The 16,271-nt window shown below is 42.0% G+C and overlaps 2 pseudogenes; both read left to right on the top strand.

Moving 5' to 3' along the window:
* The first annotated feature begins 2,415 nt into the window (after nucleotides 1–2,415).
* Nucleotides 2,416–13,386, top strand: LOC110199809 (tRNA-dihydrouridine(16/17) synthase [NAD(P)(+)]-like; annotated as a pseudogene).
* A 4-nt stretch (nucleotides 13,387–13,390) lies between these two features.
* Nucleotides 13,391–14,395, top strand: LOC110199810 (THO complex subunit 3 pseudogene; annotated as a pseudogene).
* The last annotated feature ends 1,876 nt before the right edge of the window (nucleotides 14,396–16,271 follow it).

Here is a 16,271-nt window from a genome sequence, read left to right as displayed (position 1 = left end):
ACACACGTATATATCTATGCCTCTCTCCTGAGCTCTAATACCACATGCCTACTACCCACGTTTCTACCTGTATATCACATGAGCATCTCAAATTTCACATGTTCTAATCAAAACTCATTATCTGCATCCATCCAACTCATCCTTCTGAACTTTCCTATTAATGATGAAGGCAGCTCATCCCACCAGCAAGCCAGGTTGGCTACCTTGGCTCCATCTTTGTGACTTCATTCTCCTCCCCATGTATTCCCACCAGTTGCCAAATCTTATTTCTATCTCTATATCCAACTACATCTGTCCCGTTCCCTCCACTCCCTCATGGCCACCAGCTTAGTTCAGGCCCTCAGCACCTCTTGCATGAACTATTACAATGACACCCTCTACGGGCTCCCTACCCAAAGTCTCTCTCTACCCTCATCCATCCTCCACACAGCTGCAAAATTGATGCTCCTAAAGCTTTGGTCTGGCCCTGTCAATAAGCTCCAATGGCTCCCTATTGCCTAGGATCAAACACAAACATGTCGGCATTCTAAAGTTCTGCACAATCAGACCCCTTCTTACCTCTCTAGTGTCTTCATCTGTCACTTTCCATTCCACAGTCCTGAAGATCCGCTCTAGCACTGGCTGACCTCTAGGCCTAGAATGCTCTCCCTGCTCAAACCCCTGGTCTCCTTCAAGACTCAGTTCCAATGATCCAAACTTCTACATGGAGCCTTTCCTGGTCCCCTAAACCCTAGTGGCTAGCTCCCTCCTGCTTAAGGTAACCCTGTATATGATTTATGTATGTCTTCTATTTGCATCCTTGTTCCCCAAGGGCAGGACCTAATTTGCTTCTGTCTCAGTATCCTCCCTGCTCAGCACAATGCCTAGTACATGGCAGGTGCTTCATAAACATTTTTGGATTGCTAGCCAGCTGTGCAAGCTTGTATCTCAGTTTCCTCACACAGCTTTTTTTTTTTTAATGAGAATAACACCATTCAGCTCTCCTAGTTCATGGGGCTCTTGTGAAGACCAAATGACAGGATGAATGTCATAACCTTTGAAAAAAGTCAATCTCCTATGTTCTCCAATGTCAACATACCGAATTCTGGGAAGGTACCTTGGAGGTCATTCATCTTGAAAAATAATTACACTAGCTTTTTCTAAAGCAATATTGAAAATTTTTTTTTCATTTCAGCAAGTGAATCTTGCAAGAATTTCGTTATTTTCCCATTTCCCGGGCTGATGTGGCATGTGCATGTGTGTGTGTGTGTATGTGTGTACATGTATATGTGTGTGCATATGTATTGCACATGTGTGAATGCGGGTGGTGTCTATGTGTATATGCGCATGTATGTGCGTGCATGTGTGCATATGCATGTGCATGTATGTGTGTGGGTATGTGTATGTATATGTGTGTATGTGTGTATGTGTGCACGTGTATGTGTGTGTGTATGTGTGTGATAGCAGGAAAAACTATAGTTCACCCCCTCCTCATACTGGAAGTAGTATGGTTGGTCTAGGAGGTATCACCCAATTTAAACATACTCTTTTATATGCCTTCCTGAGGCCCGTAATCTTTATTCAGTCCCAAAATATATTTATCACCAAGGCAAAGGGCTACTCTGATCCTTTGACTCCTCTGGCCTTTCTCAAGGACAGCCAGAAAAAATATTCTGGCAAAAAAAAAAAAAATCCGTTCAAATGTCACCTCCTCCAGGAAGCCCTCTCTGATTTCCTGCCCCACTCCTCACCCCTATTACCCACCACTCATGGTAACAACCTTCCTCTTCAGTGTAACATCAGAGAAGTATGTACTCTACATCATCGGTGATAGTTTAGAATGTCACTATGAATATGCATTGAATAAAAGAGCTTTTTCTTCTTCCCTTTCCTCTCTAGCTGTGCTGGTAGATGGTGGCCACATCCAAGCGTTTGACAGATCTCAGTTCAGATCTTATTGATTCTGGATGGTTTTACATCTGACAACGGGTTGCCTTTTCCCTCACAGCTGCCATACATTTCAAGCAATAAAGGGGATTAGAATTACAATAATTTGCTTCTCTGTCTTTCATATAACCCTGACTTTCCTGTCAAGCTTTTTGAGGAAAATAACAATTACACACAAAAATTCTGTTCAGATACCTGCTACGCTCCCATTTGTTTTCTGATAAATATACATGTTCCCTATAATTCTACTTAAATGCCAGGAGATGATGGATTTCCACGCCAGTTTTTTTTTCTGCGTGATATGAAAGCCTTTCATGCATAAAAAAGAGCAGAGCTATTTGAGTAATGTGCTCCTAGCTCATCCTGCTGCCTCCCTCCTCCGTTTGGCCTCGTATGCATAAGTGGCCCCGAGCCAAAGTTCCTTTGGTGAATGCCAATGCAGCAATTAAGGAGGCAGCTCAGAGGACCTGAAGGTACAGCAACTGGGGGATGGAGCCAAAGGCGTTACATCTGGGGAAACATCCGGGGGAATGCTTCGAAACCGTTTCTCCAAAGGAGATCATGAACCCCGCATGGTACTCGATCTGGATAGAAGCCATCACTTCCCCACACCACCACCATCCCCTCCAACAAAAAAGTAGACCTCCACCTTTATTACTGCTATTTAGAGTTAGAGATCAAAATCTCTCAGCCGTCAACTAGGACAACCTCCGATAGCTGTGTAAGAATCCCTTCTATCTGCAACATCCCTGGTGAGTCACCATTTGGTCTCAGCTAGAAGCCCTCCAGCGAGGGACAATAAATTGTCTCCTAAGGCAACCCTTTCCACTTTTCAACAACTTAAAGTGTTATAACATATTTTTTTCCCTTACATCAAATCCAAGTGAGGCAGCCTAGATCCAAGCTTTAGCTTGGTTCTGCCCTTTGGGGTCAAACACAGCAAGTCGAAGCTGACAACTTTTCAAAACCGTGAAGCCATGTCCCAAGCTTCCCATAAGCCTTCTCTGCTTCAAGCTAAGCATCTGCGACTGCTTCGATCAGTCCCTGGAGGGCATGCTCTCCGAGCTCTTCACCACTCTGGTACCTTCTTTTGCACATATTCCAATTTGTTGATGTCTTTCCTCCAGTCTAGATATGAGAACTCAGCACGGTACCCCAGCAGTAGCTGACCAGGGCAGGATGCAGAAAGCCTAACTCCTTCCTTTTTCTGGACACAATGTCTTTTCTCTTAAAAGACCCTGAGATTACAATCGTTTTTTTCACTGCTTCATCACACTCAGAGCACACTCTTCTTATTCAGAGCTTTCCTATCAGGCTACAAACCACAGAGCAATTGTTGAAGTACATGAGAAGGGCAAAGAGTCTTATTCACAAGAGCAACAACTGAAAAGCGGTATCCCCTTCTTGATTCAAGATGGAATATCCAAGGGGCAGCTAGGTGGCGCAGTGGATAGAGCTCCCGCCTTAGAGTCAGGGGGAACAGAGTTCAAACTCTGCCTCAAACATTTGACAGTTACTAGCTGTGTGACCCTGGGCAAGTCACTTAACCCCGACCGCCTCACCAAAAAGATGGAACTTATTTTTGTATCATGCAGAATCGTGTGGAAAGAACAGGGCTGATAACACAAGTGATCCTTAAACAGAGGATGGTATGGGATCATGTAAAAATACAAAAAGGAAAAATAAATTTAATGATTTGTATAGCATCACATCATTATACATGCTGTTTGCTGAGAATGAGAGGAACGGGGAAAAAGTCTTCCAAAATGAAACTGAAAAAAAGGCATCTTAAGAGAAGACTAGTATATGGCCTAAGAATTCAAGGTGATTCTGAAGTTTTCCTTCTGGGAAAAAACACACAGGAAAAGGAAACATGAAAAGCAGAAGCATTCAATGTGAAAAAGCCAAGTTAGCTCAGCATCCACATGAGAAGAAGGGCGATAAGGGCTGTCTTCATATATCCAAAGGGCTATCAGGGGAAAAGGTAATAGACAGTGGTCAGAAGTTGCAAAGGGAAGTGAGGCTGCACCATAGTGCGTAGAGTGGAGGCCTGTAATCAGAAAGACTCATCTTCCTGAGTTCAAATCTTGACCTTAGACACTTATTAGCTGTGTGACCCTGGGCAAGTCACTTCACCCTGTTTGCCTCAGTTTCCTCACGTGTGAAATGAGCTGGAGAAGGAAATGACAAACCACCCCAGTATCTTTGCCAAGAAAACCCCAGATGGGGTCAAAGAGTTGGATACAACCAAACAATAACAAAGAAGTTGCAAAGAGGCAAATGTAGGCTTAATGTGGTGAGAAGAAACTTCCTATGAATTCCAGTTTTCCAAAAAATGGTATAGGCACCCTTAGGAGTTAGTGGGTTCCCAATCAAGGGAGTTCAAGCCAACTGGAGTATAAGCACCTAGAGGGCCTTGAACTGGTCCATTCTGTCTTTGTAGCCATAGCACAAAGCATAGCATTTAATTAATGCTTGTTTAAGGGCAAGTTTAAAAAATGGACAACCACTCGTCAGGATTATGATATTACAAGTATTGCGACCTTGTGAAGACGTGACAGCAGAATTTTTCTGGATAGAAAGGACAAAATTCCAAGCAGAGCCCCTAAAAATAGTTTAAGAGAGAAAAGCTAGAGTTCATATGTAAAAAGTAAGCTTGAGAACACATGGGTCATTTTCAGATCCAATGTCTCCCCCCTGCCACTCCCTTCATTACTACAAACCCTAGTACTGTTCTTATTGGTGAGTTCCAGCCTACAGTGCTAGCATTGACACACTGACTTGGAGGGAGTTTCAGTGACACAATGTAAGTCCCACCTCTTTGCATCTAATGCCCTCCTGTGATTTCATGACAAAATGTTCCTTTAAATCTCTACATTCAAAATGATAATGCTGGAATAGCAAAAGAAAAGACCTAGATGGTTGTAGGACTTTCATAACCCTGACAAATTCTGCTTCACGAATATCAGACCAATATAGAAATCTGAAGCTTAATTTCTGGCAAATCCATGGATTTTCCTGTGCTTTAGGGAAGTGAAAATATAGTATTTGATGAAAACATTAAACTGCTGAAATATTTTATATCAGTTGCTTGTTTGCCAGAATTAAAAATAGACACAAAATACCAAATAACATTGCTCTCCTGTCTACCTCTAAGCAATCTGGAGTCTCCAGTGCAAGTGGGACAAAATTCTCTCCTCCTCGTTACCATAGAGTAATGGGGTGAAGAAGCAAAACATGCAGAGAATTCACCAGGAGATGAGTGGCCAAAACTCACTGTTGTATACTACAATAATGGACCAATTCTAGAAACACAGTTAGAAAGAAACACCACATACCAGAGAAGATTTAATAGCAGAAGTCCAAAGCTAAGGGTTAGAAAAACAAAACATCTTATTTTTAATTCAACCCACTTCCTAACCTAATCCATTACCCTTTGCTTTCACCATCAGTCTCTGTTTTAGAACTTGGCCAAATCCTTTTTGAAAACCTAAGCATGACATATCCATTGAACTTCCTTTATCTCTCATGGCATGAATATCATCAGATAACTTCCACAGGTTATTTTATTTCCCAAGCTTCATTTCCCAAGAAAGCTTTTACTTCAGTGCTGGAAATGAAAGGGTGAGAATCAAGGGAGGCTGAGACCAGAATCTATTCCAAGGTTCCACTTTCAAACTTAGCACCTGGCCTGAGTATACCCGCCCACCAAAGGTCAGCACATCCCAGCGCTTAGCTTCCATTTGGACCCTTGCTCTGAAAGTTCCTCTAGGAATATTTGGCTTTTGCATACACTAGTGAGCTGAAATCCCCTAAGAGATTATAATGTATTCCAAACTAATTCCTGACACAATTTCACATTAGATGAAAGAGTTCTTAACACTGTGATTTTGCCATGGCACCAAAGTGACTCACCCCATGACCAATCCAGTCACTATAATCATGTTCATGGTCATGACCAATAATCAATGTTAGGCTGATAAACACAACACCGTTTAGTGAATGTACCTTCTGTGCCACAGTTCAAAGTTTTATCTAGAGTAAGGTTATCAAATTCTTGCCAAAAGATTTCAATATCCAGGGAGTACATTTGAACTCCATAATAGACCTCTGGCCCACTATCCTCATGACTTATGGTGCTCTGCCATCCCCATATTGCACATGAAGTCACCACCAAGAAATTTACCTCTCTTAAGAGACCCACCTTCCTCTATTTCTAGCCCTACCACCTATCTCTCTTTTCTGTCACTTCCTCCCATGGATTGAGAGGTCATGGAAGTAAAGAACACTTTCTCTTTCTCTCTCTCTCTCTCTCTCTCTCTCTCTCTCTCTCTCTCTCTCCTCTCTCTCTCTCTCTCTCTCTCTCTCTCTCTTTCTCTCTCTCTCTCTCTCTCTCTTTCTCTCTCTCTCTCCCCTTTCTCTCTCTCTCTCCCCCCTTCTCTCTCTCTCTCTCTCTCTCTCTCTCTCTCTCTCTCTCTCTCTCTCTCTCTCACACACACACACACACACACACACACACACACACACACACACACACACAAAATGAAATTTGCACCAGGTGTCAGAATGCTGAACTTGCAAACAACTTCACACAGACAAGCTATATACAGAAAAAAAATGGATAAACAACAGAGGGAAGGCACTAGCATTACAGGAGATGGCAAAGGTTTCTTGTAGAAGGTGAGATTTTAGGCAAGACTTGAAGGAAAGCAGAGAAGCCAGAAAGCAAAGATGAGGAGGGAGAGCATTCCAGGCACGGGGATAGCCAGTGACAGGGGAATCAAAAGGAAAGGAAGACAAATTCCTGGTCTAGGCATTCAAAGACATGCACAATCTACCTTCATCCTAGCTTTCTAGCTTTATTTTGAATTATTCCATTTCACAAACACTATGTTCTAGGCAAACTTGATTGTCCAGTCCTATCCCACTCCATCCAATCTCTGGACATTTGCTCAGATCAACCCCCATGCCTTTCATTCCCTCCAGATCTCTATTCTATGGGTATCCTTTCCTCTCTTCAAAAATGCACCCCACATACAACCTCCTCCATCAAGGCTTCCCTACCCCTCCCCAGTTAGAAATGGCCTCTCCCTCCACATTCTGTCATCCACCTATTGGGCTTTTCCTACTCACACATCTCACTATAACTTGTATTCCAGGTATTTTTTGTGCATGAGTTATGCCACTACTAGACTGTGAATCCCTCACTTCAAAGCAGTGTACTGCACATATCAGATGCTTAATAACTTTCCTCAAATTTGACCAAATGAACTGGAACCTAAAAGGTACCCATCAATTGAAAAATTGTTGAACAAGTTCTGGTATATAGACATAAAGGAATAACATTACACCACAAGGAATAATGAAAGGGATAGATTCAGAGACACCTGGGAAGACTTGTATGAACTGATACAGAGGGAAGTGAGAACAATTTATCCATTTTAAATAAAAACAGCTTCTGGGGCAGCTAGGTGGCACAGTGGATAGAGCACCAGCCCTGGAGTCAGAAGGACCCGACTTCTAATCTGGCCTCAGACACAGAACACTTACTAGCTGTGTGACCCTGGGCAAGTTACTTAACCCCATTGCCTAGCCAAAATAAAAATAAGAAGAAGAAGAAGAAGAAGAAAAACAGCTTCAAAAGACTTAAGAGTTGTGATCAATGCAATATCCAACCACAATTCCAACTCCTGACTGGAGATGGATTAGCAGGACTGAATGAGATCTATGTTTTCAGACATGGTCAATATGTGTTTCTATTACAAAGCTTATTTGTTGCAAGGGTTTGTTTTTTGCTTTTGTTTTTGTTTTTTTGGTGACGAAGTAGAATCTGGGAGGACAGCGACATCAATAACAGTGATGACAAAAAAAAGAAGAAAGAAAGAAGCTTTAATGGAGCATTTTAAAATGCACAGAAGGAGAGAAAAAAAGTTCAGAGGGATACACATCAGGAGAGCTTTAAAACTAACTTGCTAAATATATCATATACTTTTTTAAAAAGCCATAAAAGAGATATGTTTTCTTAGCCAATCTTCTTTCTGTTCTTATATTCAAATGTTCATGTTTGTTGGACTGTCAACTTCAAATAACAAAGAACTTAAAAATAAAACTAAATAGATGGAAAAAAGAACGGAAGAATAAGTCATCAAATTGTTTAAATAAACATTTCTCAAAAAAAAAAAAGGAACTGCCAACTATTTGCAATCATTACAAATACAAATCAAAAGAAACCTGAGATGCCACTTTACATCCAACCAATTGGCAAAGATGACACAGGATGGGAATAGTTAATGTTGGAGGGGTCATAAAGGATGGGCATGCTAAAGTCTTGCTGGTAGAGTTATGAATTGGTACAAATGTTTTGGAAAGTAATTTGAAATTATTCAAATAAAGTTGTTGAAACATTCATAGTCTTTGACTCAGAAATCCACTTCTAGGTATATATCCCAAGAAGGTCATTGACAAAAATGAAGGATCCATTTATACCAAAATATCTAGAGCAGCATTTTTTATGTTATCCAACAAAGTAAACATCTATTGATTGGTGAATGGCTAAATAAATTGTGGTACACATGTGTAATGGAATATTTCTGTACTGTAAGAAATAAAGAATATGAGAAGCATAGAGAAGCATGGAAAAACTTTGATGAAATGAAGTAAAATGAAGTAAAGGAGGCAGCTAGGGAGCTCTACAGTGGATAGAATGCTGGGCCTCAAGTCAGGAAGACCCGAGTTCGAATCCAGCTTCAGACTTACATTTTGTAGCACAGTTTGATATTTGGTACTGTTAGGTCCCTTTCCTTCTCACATTTTTTTTCATTATTTCCCTTGTTCTTTTCATAATGCAAAAGAATTTGCAATTAAGTAAATTCCCATCAACTAGGAAAGGCTGAACAATTTATGTTATATAAATGTAAAGGAATCCTATTGTATAGTAAAAAAAAAATTATGAAAGGCAGGGGTTCAAAGAAATCTGGGAAGCCTTGTATAGACTAAAGCAGAGTGCAGCGAAAAGAACCAAAATTATAATTTTTATATAATAACAACAACATATTCAAGACAAACATTTTCTAAATGCTTAAGCACTCTGATGAATGCAATGACCAACCAGGATTCCAGGGGAACAATAATGTTGTATGCTACTCTCTGCCTAACAGAGATTTGATGGACCCAAGATGATATATGAGACAGCTTTTTGGAAATGGCCCATGAGGCAATGCTTTTCTTGACTACCCATTTGTCGCAGGTTTTTTGCGTTTCTCGTTTTATTTTCCTAATGGAGGGGAAGGTACAAAGGAGAGCATCCAGCTGCATCTGTGCAGAGGTATGGCCCCAGGTTAACAGTGGCACTGGAGTTCAAGATCAAACCAGAAATGAGCAACTGGAACCATGAGTCCTGGAGGTGGTGGCCACAGGGCCGGACAGAGCCCTTGGAGCCAAGATGGGAGAGGTAGTCTAGAAAAGATGTCAAAGCTACAGGGATTTGGAGACATACTTTGCAAAGGGTACATTATGTAGGTGCCCCCATGGTAGATCAAAGGGAACTGTCTCAAAGACTATTGAGCCACCACCATTGAGCTTAGCTATGTTATGTGCTTTTGTTACATGCTCAAATGTTTGTTCAAAATACTAACTATTGAAAGGAGAATCTATACCGTGATGTGTGCCTTAAGGATCAACCCCTTATTGGACAGTTCTGTGCCAGTGATACAGCAGCGTTTCGCAAGACTGCTCTCCTGGCTCAAGATTACCATGCTGCCAGAGATCTGAATTTGGGCTGTCCTCAAATGATCACCAAGACAGGTTATTATGGAGCCTTCTTACAAGAAGAGTGGGATCTACTCCACAGAAGGATTCTTTTGGAACATGAGAAACTCTCTGTTCTGGTCACCTGCAAAATCCATGTCTTCCCAGAAACAGACAAGACTATGAAATATGCTCAGCTGCTGGAGAAAGCTGGCTGCCAGCCATTAACTGTCCATGGAGATACCAAGAAGAGAATAGGCCACTGTCTGAAAATGCACCCAGGGAGGACATAAAGGCCATGCAGAAGGCAGTGAATATCCCTGTATTTGCAAATGGAAACATCTAATACTTCCATAATGTGCATCCAGGAACCAAGGGTACTTGGGGTGATGAGTGCAGAGGGTAACTTACACAACCCAGCCCTGTTTGATGGCCAAAACCCACTGGTGTGGGAGATGGCTGAGAAATATCTGGAGATTCTAGGGGCAGGTAGGTGGTGCAGTGGATAGAGCACCAGCCTTGAAGTCAGGAGGACCTGAGTTCAAATCCAGCCTCAGACCAAACACTTGACACTGACTAGCTGTGTGACCCTGGGCAAGTCACTTAACCCCAATTGCCTTAAAAAAGAAAGAAAAAAAGAAAGAAAGAAATATCTGGAGGTTCTGCAGCAGCACCCCTGGCCCCTGACCTACATCCAGGCTCACCCCTTCAAGCTGTGGCATCACACCCTACAGATCTATAAACAGTTTCAAGGAGAACTGTCTAAAGCGAGGACCTTGGAAGGGACTGTTGATGTCAGTAGACAGCTCAAGCTATTTTATCAGGATCTATATAGTCAGCCAGAAGGAAGGAGAGAAGCCCAACAGAGGACTGTCTTTCTTCCATTGGGTCTGCCTGCTATACGTCAGACCTGGGTCTAAAGAAGTGAGCAAGGACGAGAGCAGCACTGATCACAGCACATGAGGAAAGCGGGCCTTGGAGGAGGAGAACAAGCAGAAAAAGAAACTGAGGAACCCAAACAAAAACTTTGGCTCTTCCTTGAAACTGAAACATGCAAAGTGGGACCAGTGTAGAAACCCAAATGGCAACAAATGTGTTTCTAACCTTTGCCAGGGAGGCTGTCAAAGAAATTGCAGATTGTCCAGGTCATGGACTACTTTTGAAAACCAAATCAGAGAAGCCCCTTACATGGAAGGGTGGCCAGGCCAGCTTGCAAGAACCCCAGCACAGGGATTTCAGGGTGAAGGAACCTGGTAGATTCCTAGAGGTTCTGTGTAGTACAGGATAAAGGGCCAGCTGGAATTCAGTCTACCTCCTCCTGCCATTCCTGGGCCTCTTTTCCAGTGCCACCAAGCCACTGCCTTCATAATGTGGTCAGGACTGCGGCTATTGCCGAATTCCAGATAAGTCTTATTCAAGGAAATACCTTTACTCAGGGAAATCTGTTATTTGAACACTGTATGGCCCTTTTAGGGCCCATACTGGGGCCTCTGGAAATGCTGCATTAGAGAGCAGCTTTCCAGGGTGGACCTTCCTACCCACTGCCCTCACTAACCCCTTTGTTTTAAAAACAGAAAAAAATAATCTTTTTCTATCATAAAAAAGAAAGCACATACCAATACAAGTTGAAAGAGTGACAATCACAATCAAAAATGAATGTTGCAAAAATTATTGAGAACACAGAAGAGATACACAGACACCTCACAGCACACTCCTTTGCAGGGTGGGGGTCCATGGGTGTGAAACACTGCATACAAGAGGAGAATTTTTTAATGCATTTAATTTTATTAATTTTTTTTCTTTTCCCATTTTTCTTTTCTTTTGAAAACAGTCTTTGTTATAAAGGAGTGGAAGTAGAAGAAAACAAGGAGAAATTTCAGGGATATAAAAACCAATGATGTCAATAAAAAACCATTTTTTTTAAAAAAAAAGGAAAGTATTAGAGACATTCCAAAGAAAGGATTTACAAGGTCAAGTGACTAAAGATATATTGGATACGAAGGAGGGGGAAAAGTCTAAGAAAAAAGTCTTAGTATTTGGGAGAATGGTGATACTAAGACACAGAAAGAAATTATAAAGTGGAAAATGCTAATTTTGGTTTTTAAGCAGGTCTCCACCTTTACTAGTATGCAGCACTCACCTAACCTCATGCCAAAATACACAAGGCTTTCCTGATGTTGTTTTTCAGTCATGCCCAACCCTTTGCGACCCCATTTGGGGTTTTCTTGGTAAAGATACTGAAGTGGTTTGTCTTTCCTTCTCCAGCTCATTTTACAAATGAGGAAACTGAGGCAAACAAGGTTAAGTGACTTGCCCAGGATCGCACAGCTAGCAAGTGTCTGAGGCTAGATTTGAACACAGGAAGATGAGACTTCCCGACTCCAGGCCCAGCGCTCTATCCACTGAATCACGTAGGTGGCCTGATGTGTTTAAATAACACTCAAATATGGATTTTCAAAAATGAAGTTCTATCTAACCCCAGGCGAATAATTTGAAAAAGATGCATTTACCTTAAGTTTATATTACAAAGGGTTTACATAACCATTTGTCAAAGTCAAACAGTAAGCATTTAATAAGCACCTACTGTGTGCCAAACACTAAGCTAAGCCCTGATCTAAAGGAGATCACAGTCTAATGGGGGAAACAACAACAACAATAATAAGTAGTTGACATTTATATAGTGATTACTATGTACCAGGCACTGTACAAGTGCTTTTTACAAATATTTTTTCACTTAATAAACAAGATACATGCAGCAGAAATTGGAAATAATCAAAAGAGGGAAAGCAGTAGCACTAAGGTGATCAAAAAAAGCGCCTAGCAGTCACTGTCTACTTCCGAACTAAACATCTCTACTCATAAATGCATTTATTTAATTGCAGAAGCATTTCTTTCCAGAAAAAAAAAATATGCTAATTTCTTGCAAAATAAAATTAACCCCAGGATATTCATCTATATGTTCACCTACCTAAATGCAAGTTGCACAGGAGTCCTTATATATTTCACTAAGAATTTCTGCAAAGCTCACAGTTGTAGGACATAAACTCATAACGGTTTTAGCAAATCCCACTGGAGACAACAAGGTCCGTTTTTTGCACTTCCAACTAAAACTACAATCATTTGAAACTTAAGCACACTAGGTCGACGACAGCGGCACACATTTCTATATAGGGCCTTAAGATTGCTACTTTCTATAGGTCATTTCAGCTCATCTAAAAGTAGTCCACGAGTGTGATTTTGGAGGGTGCACAAAAAGGGTCAGAGGTCCTGGGTTCAAAACCCAGCTCTACGGCTTGCTCCCTATGTAAGCAGCAGAAGGTTACTCTCTGGCTTTCAGTTTTCCCGCTTGTAAAAAAAAAAAAAAAAACGGCCCTCAGAACATGTGGATATCAAACCTTCCTACCAAGGAATTAGAAGATATCACTTCCGGCACCATGGAACTTCCCACGATTTTTGAACTGCTTTTCTCATACGTGAAATGCATCTAACGGTTGGCTGAGCGCGCACTCGGTTCCATTCCCCCTCCCCCCACCGCCTCTAGTCCACGTGCCCCTTATGTCCCAGTGCCCACCCCCTCCGACTGTGCCTGCGCAGTTCCGCTTCTCTCAACTGACCCAAGCTTCTAACTCTCGCCACCGCCAGCATCTCCACGCGCGTCTGTGCCTACGCCAGCTCCCTTCTTCCATCCCAAAAGTAAGAACTTTTTTCCTTTGAAATCATGGCTGCGGCGGGTTGGGAACATGAGGGACCCTCGCCATACATGTTTGAGATGCAGAAGCAGTTTCAGGGCCATAGCAAGACAGAAGAATACCAGGCACACACGGCCAAGGTATTCTCGGTGGCCTGGAGCTGTGATGGGGCTCGTCTGGCATCGGGCTCCCTGGATAAGACGGCCAGCGTCTTCCTCCTGGAGGACACCTGCCTGGTGAGGGAATACAATTACCAAGGCCATGCCGACAGCATTGACCAGCTGTGTTGGCACCCGAGCAACCCCAATCTCTTCGTCACAGCCTCTAGGGACAGGAGCATTCGCATTTGGGATGTTCGCAAAACCAAGTGTGTGAGCACCATCGGAACCAGAGGCGAAAATCTGAACATCTGCTGGAGTCCTGATGGCCGCACCATCGCAGTGGGCAGCAGACAGGACGTAGTTACATTCATCGATGCCCGCACCCACCAGACCAAAGCCGAGGAACAGTTTAAGTACGAGGTCAACGAGATATCTTGGAATAATGATAATACTCTTTTCTTCCTTACCAATGGCAACGGCTACATCACTATCCTCAGTTACCCAGACCTGAAGCCTTTGCAGTACCTTAATGCCCATCCTTCTAACTGCATCTGCATCAAGTTTGATCCAACCGGCAAGTATTTCGCCACAGGAAGTGCTGATTCCCTGGTGAGCCTTTGGGATCTTAATGAGTTGGTGTGTGTGAGGTGCCTCTCCAGGTTGGATTGGCCTGTGACGACCCTCAGTTTCAGCCATGATGGGAAAATGCTTGCGTCTGCATCTGAGGATCATTTCATCGATGTCGCTGAAGTAGAGACAGGAGACAGGATTTTGGAGATACCGTGTCAGTCTCCAACTTTAACTGTGGCCTGGCATCCCAAATTTCCGCTGCTAGCTTTTGCCTGTCAAGACAAAGAAGGTCAACCAGAAGCTTGCCAGGAAGCGGGAACTGTGAAACTGTTTGGCCTTCCTAATGACTCACTAGAAGGTTAATGAGGGGCTATGCAGAGGGAAAAAAACTAAAGATTCAAATAGAAGGCTACTTCAAGTGTTTATTCATATGGATTGTTTGAGATGCTTCCAAGAATGTTTTTGCTTCCCTTTAAACCCTTTAAATGAAATGTTGTCTTTCTAGACCCTAGTTTGCTCATCCTTAAATTAAGAGCATTAGACTGCATAGGTGATTTCTAAAAGCCCATAACTCTGGACTGGATAGGTGATTTCTAAAGGCCCTTAAAAACTCTAATAGTCAAGAATTCCAAGGTTAGCATTTGCTGTTTTATTGAAGTTTGTTTACCTATATAAGTGTGGTAGCATATTGGTACAAGACAAGTGTTTTACCTTAGACATTAGTGTCCTGCCCTATACGCTGGTAGGAACTTTATAAACATTTGCTGAGTTTTGATGAAGTTAATGTCTTTGTTCTTCTATTTGCAGTGGTTGTATATGTGTGTGTGTGTGTCTGTATGTGTATGCATGCATGTGTGTGTATGTCTGTATGTGTATGCATGTGTGTGTGTGTGTGTGTGTGTATGCATGCATGTGTGTGTGTGTATAAAGAACAATGGTTTGGGAATCAGGATAGTGGAAAGAATATTGGATTTAAAGTATCAGTATCTGTTTTCAATCCCAGATCTGCTGCTCACCACCTATGTGACTCTCTGGGTCTATATCCTCCTATGTAAAATGAACAGTTTGGATTAAATTATGCCCAAGGTCCCTACCTGGGACAAATTCTATATTCTTAAATCCCCTTCCAGCACTAATATTCAGTGAAAGCTCTACAGAAAACATAAGCGTATTTTACCCTGGGAAAACTAGTAAAAGGAATCTAATTATAGTTTTAGGGTAACAGACACCTTAATTTCCTTGTAGTTGACATGGGTACATATCTATAATTCTCATAAGTAATTATTATTAATTAAACCACATCGATAACATAATTTAGCCAGTCAGTCAACATCTACTGGCTGTTCCTGTTCCCCATCCTAGTAGCTGTGGGGAGTTAAAAAGGAAGAAAGGGACTTGGTCCTTATACGGGCATGCAATTAGTACCCTTCTAGCAGGAAAGAGTATCATATGAAACTCCCATCATCTCCATTCTATAAAAAAAGGGTTTGCAAGCCAGGATTTCATAGCATCCAGGACTGGCACTTGCTGACACATGGAGAACTATTTCAGTTTTCAAGTAAGCCCGTGACAGTTTTCCCTTTCTGTATAATGGGTACTTGACACCCATTAAGGAAAAAGAGAATTAAGGTTTCTGAAGCACATGATGCCTTATGCAGTTTATGAAGACAGTCCAGAGGAAACTGCATGACCACTTATTTTTACTTGTTTTGTCTATTCTGTGGTGCAGCTCACAACCTCTGAAAACCCCAGTCCAAACTAAAAAAATGCAATCCAGGCACTGAGCTAGGAGCTGGAGATAAAAAAAGAAGCAAAATACAGTCCCTGCCCTCAAACAGCTCACTATCTAAAGGGGGAGACAACAAGCAAACCGGATAAATAGGAACTAATTAAGAGAGGGAAGGCCCTAGAATTGAGAGTTGGAAAAGGCTTCTTGTAGAAGATGGGAGTTCAGTTGCAACTTAAAAGAAATCAGGAAAGTCAGGATGTGATGAGGAGAAGGGAGAACATGCTAGGGCTGGGGGACAGTCAGAGAAAATACCTCTAGTTGAGAGATGGAGGGCCACCATCATAAAGTTTCCTCTAATCCTTCACAAAAATGACATTTTCTGTGCTCTGCTTTCTCAGTCACAAAGGCACTTCTTCCACCAGCGTGACACATCCCTCCCATTTGTTATTTAAGCAGGGCCATAAAAGCAAAGAAATGAAACCCCATCTATACCATGGAACCAACCAGAGC

This window comes from Phascolarctos cinereus, unplaced genomic scaffold (assembly GCF_003287225.1).
Source record: "Phascolarctos cinereus isolate Bilbo 61053 unplaced genomic scaffold, phaCin_HiC Scaffold_8;HRSCAF=390, whole genome shotgun sequence".
NCBI classification, from domain to species: domain Eukaryota; kingdom Metazoa; phylum Chordata; class Mammalia; order Diprotodontia; family Phascolarctidae; genus Phascolarctos; species Phascolarctos cinereus.
Note: the sequence above shows the minus strand (reverse complement) of the source record. Positions and strands in the feature narration are given on the sequence as shown.